This window comes from Phoxinus phoxinus (genome assembly GCF_949152265.1).
Source record: "Phoxinus phoxinus genome assembly, chromosome: 20".
In the NCBI taxonomy this organism is placed as follows: Eukaryota; Metazoa; Chordata; class Actinopteri; order Cypriniformes; family Leuciscidae; genus Phoxinus; species Phoxinus phoxinus.
In genome coordinates, this window is record NC_136895.1 from 12776694 (window position 1) to 12782010 (window position 5317).

A 5317-nucleotide genomic window follows, 5' to 3' on the forward strand; every position below is an offset into this window, starting at 1 on the left:
GAAATTAATTACTTTTTACTAATTTTAACATTCTGTTTGTACATTGCCACTCTTGTGATATATGTAATGTAATGCAACCAAATTCTAATAAATACCCTGCAAGTGTCAGAATTGTGTGAACTGCTTTTATTTTCTAATAATACTCAGTTCTCCTAAAATTTTAGTTTTTTTTATACTTGACAATAAGATTCAAAATGTATTATTTATTTATGAAAGATATATCAAATACGGTGACTGAGTGGGGACATGTTCGGTTTGCGAAGTCAAAGTACCTTTATTGTCCCACAAGGGGAAATTGGATTTGCAGCAAATGCTCCACATAAAACACATACAGTAAACATACAACAACACTCACCAACAAAACCAACCAGCAGAGAAGGAATTCTCTATATTAACGCCCAATGTACATAATGTGTAATAAATAAATAAATAAATAAAGTACAGGACACAATCAAGTGCAAAAATGCAAGTTGTGCAAGTTAATATAAAGTGCTAAGTGCCATTAAGGTGCCTCACAGCTGACGGAATAAAAGATATGTACTTCTTTGTTCTGCTGCTAGGAACTCGATACCGCCGCTCAGAGGGCAAAAGCTCAAACTCTGTTCTAAGGGGATGATCCTGTGAATGAGCTATATCTCTAACTTTCCTCTGGACCTGTTTTATGTATAACTCCCCTGGTTGAGCCTGACTTCTCCTGGAAATCTTGCTCGCCACTTTGACCAGACTACCAAGTCTGTTTTTATTTGTCAGGGAGAGGCTTCCAAACCAAGCAGCAATGCAGAAAGATAAAACCGATTCAATAAAAGCACGATAAAACAGAGTCATCATGTCTGAAGAAACATTAAAAGTATTCATTTTCCTAAGGAAGTACATTTTTTGTTCTATTTTCTTTGAGACAGCGTCAACCAACGGTTCAAAACACAGTTTGTTGTCTAAAATGACAACAAAGATATTTGTATGTCTCCACGGGCTCCATGTCCGTGCCTTTAATGACCGTGACTGTAGGGGGAGGTGGTGTCCTGCGAAAGTCAATGACCATATCCTTAGTTTTAGATGCATTCAGCTGTAAAAAGGAACTATCACACCACTCTACAAAGTCACTAAGGACTGGCCCATGGTCCCGCTCATTCCCTGATAGCAGGCTGACAAAAACAGAATCATCAGCAAACTTAAGTATGTATCTATCTTGGTACAAACTGCGACACTGGTTTGTGTACAGGATGTACAAGAGAGGAGACAGACAGCAACCTTGGGGGGAACCAGTGGATGTAAAAGTGACTTCAGATAGGGTGCTGTTTGCCCTCACACGCTGGGATCTATCTGTTAAAAAATCCAATAACCAGCCCACCAAATTCAAATCAAGGTTAAAATCCGCAATCAGTCTCTCAGCGAGCAGAAAGGGCTGAATGGTGTTAAAAGCAGAAGTAAAATCAACAAATAAAAGTCTGACATGAGTCTTTGCTCTATCCAGATGGCTAAAAATAAAGTTCAGAAGTGTGATCACAGCATCCTCTACACCCCTGCCAGACCTGTATGCAAACTGCAGTGGATATAACTGATCTCCAACCTGCAGTAAGACAGCCTCTTTGATCATTTTCTCAAAGCTTTTCATAACCAATGAGGTCAAGGCTACAGGTCTAAAATCATTCAAGGATTTTGGGGAGCTGCACTTGGCTATAGGCACAATAATAGAATGCTTCCAACTTCTAGGGACTCTTTGTTGTGTTAAGGACAAATTAAAAATGCACTGAAAGATATGACAGAGTTGATCTGCACATGTTCTTAATAATTGCCCACAAATATCATCTGGCCCCGGACTTTTTGATCTGGTGCGCCTGAATATGTTAGCCACAGTACTACTGTCAGTAATTGATGGAGCTGCCTGTGTGATAGCCTTGAAACCCTCCATTTCATCATCAAAACCCAAATTGTTAAAGTCTCCTCCTAAAGTCCACAATCATCTCCTTAGTTTTGCTGACATTGAGAGAGAGGTTGTTGTCATGGCACCATGTCAACAGAGTATCGACCTCCTCTCTGTAGGCTGACTCATCTCCAGCAGAAATGCAGCCCACAATGGTTGTATTGTCAGCAAACTTCACGATGAGGTTGGAACTGTGGTTTACTTCACAGTCATGTGTGAACAGGGAGAACAATAGAGGGCTGAGCACACAGCCCTGGGGCGTGCCTGTGTTGGTGATCAGTGTGGATGAGGTGCGGTCACCAATTCTCACCACCTGTGGCCTCCCCGTCAGGAAGTTGTGGATCCACTTACATATGGAGATGTTTAGTCCCAGGTCCACGAGCTTGGAGACGAGTCTGGAGGGGATGATGGTGCTGAATGCAGAGCTGTAATCAATGAACAGCATTCTCACATACGTATTCACCTTGTCCAGGTGGGAGAGAGCGGTGTGCATGGTCAGGGCGATAGCATCATCTGAAGACCTATTGGACCGATATGCAAACTGCATAGGGTCCAGGGTGGGCGGCAACGAGGAGCAAATTAATGGTTTGACCAGCCGCTCAAAACACTTCATGGTGATAGAGGTCAGTGCTATTGGGCGATAGTCCTGTCGGTGGCTTTGGTTTTCTTGGGCACAGGGGCGATGGTAGTCCTCTTGAAGCAGGTAGGGAGTACGGACAAACTTAGAGAGAGATTGAACAGGTCACTGAAGACCCCAGCTAACTGGACAGCACAGCCCCCCTACCTGATATACCATCCGGACCAGGTGCCTTGCGGGGGTTGATCTTTTTGAAGCATAGCCTCACCTCAGCTTCAGTTAACATAGGCACGTCACTCTGGTAGTATGACAGATGCCTGGGTCTCGCTACAACCTCTCCCTTTGTAGTCTGTAATGGGTTTAAGTCCGCACCACATACGCCTAGGGTCAGAGCCATGATAACTGGACTCCATCCTGGTTCTGTAAGACCTTTTCGCTGTTTTGATGGCCTTCCGAAGGTCGTATCTGGCCTTCCTGTACAAATCAGGGACCCCGGAGTTAAAGGCGGCAGCCCGGGTTATTATGGACCCCAGCATCAACCCAGGGATTCTGATTGGGAAAGGACCGAACAGACTTCTTAGGAACTATGTCCTCAATGCAGTGATGGATAAAGCTGTTAAAGTTATTGTTATTTAACTAACAGCTCTAGAGCTACAAAAAGTGCCATAAGTCGATCATATCATGACAATGCTGATTGGCTGATGGAGCCACCAAAACATGCAGTCTTAAATATTTCACTTGCAATCAGCCGGAGCTACTGAAAATGACTTGTATTAGGAGTAAAACATTTTAAAATGAACAATTATAAAATATTTCAAGTGAAACTGACATGGTCCTCAAAATCATAATTTATTGGGTACTTTCAATTGGGAGATGGCTGTCCCGAACCCTAACCCTTAATTTTTATGAAAATTATATTGAAATAATTTTTGCAGTTTTTTCCATTGTTGTTTTTAAAAATGTCTTCATAATATCTTATCTAATTTAATATATAAACATTTTTATTATATTTTCTTTTTATATCACGAAACAGTGTGTCCCGTATTTTCATGTCACTACCGAAGTAGTGTATGTTTTAGTCCATTGGCTTTATCAGGAAATATTCCTGTGTCCCTCTGTCTTAAAGCTACATGGTAGGTGGGGCCCATCATTTTGAGGTAAATGTGTTGAAAAGTCTTAAAATCTGTGTGTAACTACCAAAAACTTTTTTGGGTGTTATAAATTTTTTGTTTTTGTATGTTCCCTCAAAACAATTCTGTATCATTCATATTAGGGCCGGGACTTTAACGCGTTAATTAAGTTTAATTAATTACACAAAAAATAACGCGTTAAACATTTTTAACGCATTTTAATCGCACTTATTTTTGCACCGCGGAACGTTTCTCACTGGATGAGTTTAGGCGGACCGATTATACTGGAGCACCAACTAGCGTTCACAACTTCCATAGACAGTATTTAAACTTCTAGCGTTGCCACCCGTCCCGGTTTTCCAGGGATTGTTCCAGGGATTGTTCTCTTTTTTGAGCGACAGTCCCGGAAAATGTATATTATAAACCGTTTCCGTCTACTGTTACTTTGTTTTCTTCATGGTTGTGTACATCCAATCCTGTGTCCGTAAACGGGTAAAACGGGTAAAGATTGGCCAATGCCAGGCGTTTACTTTTATTTGATTGGAAGCTCAACTTATCGCCTAGCAACTGCCTGCGCTGTCGGTCGGTCGGTCGCGCGGGCGCGCGCGCATCAACACACATCCAGGACTAAACAGCGTGAGCAGTTGCTAGCTAGCTTTAAAAAACGTTCTATTTACATCTATTGTGTGAAATTGGGGGAGAGATGGACGAGGAGGATAACACAACAAAATCGGATGAGCCACCAATGTCAAAGAAAAAACTATTTACAACCTATAAGAGCATGGTTGTGTGCAAGCTGTGCAACAAGGAATTCGGAACGGCTATTGCTAACGTTACACTTAAAGGACAAGTTCGGTATTTTACACTTAAAGCCCTGTTTACAGATCGTATCTGATGAAATAGAACGGTTAAGATTAAACTTTGGACACATGCTCCTGTCCCGAGAATTTTAGGTTTATTTAGCTTCCCCCCCCCCACCCCCCACCCCCACAATGGTTGTCTATGTGCACTGGCAGATTCCTTCCTAAAACACATTAAACTTTCGTTTACAAAGACGTGAAACTCACCGAGTGGTCAGGCCCAGACAGCAAGCCAACATTGAATAAACATTGATTTTCCATCTGAATCATCATTATGGTTGATATTGAAATTTCAATGCAAAATAAATGTTGAATCACCATTAATATATCGATGAAACCTGACGTTATTAATGTTGATGGTAACAACATTGGAACAACATTGATCTATAGTTATCTTTATGATTGATTAAGCATTGATATTTGGTTTACCGGGCGATTGCCAATGTGTTGAAAAGTCATTGATTTAGAGTTGACCGGGAAACGACCTGTGGTTGAAAAGTCATCGACATATCGTTGACCGGGAAATATGATTGAAAATCCATCGATTTTTGGATGACAGGGAGATCAACGGGTGGTAGACCAACGTACTGCTACGGACAGCGCTCATTTCTGGACCCGGACCGATATGATCAGGTAAGCTTGCTTAATGTTCGATATTGTACTAAATCAAATAATGTTACTCGTTAACATGGTTATTTACTCGTTAACATGACGCAGTGCTGCAGACATTGAAATAGATTTTATTAAAATGTCTCCACGATCTGCTTTTGAAGAAATATGATATCGTACAGCGCACATTCAGTTCTGTCGGCTCCGTTCCAACACTGTA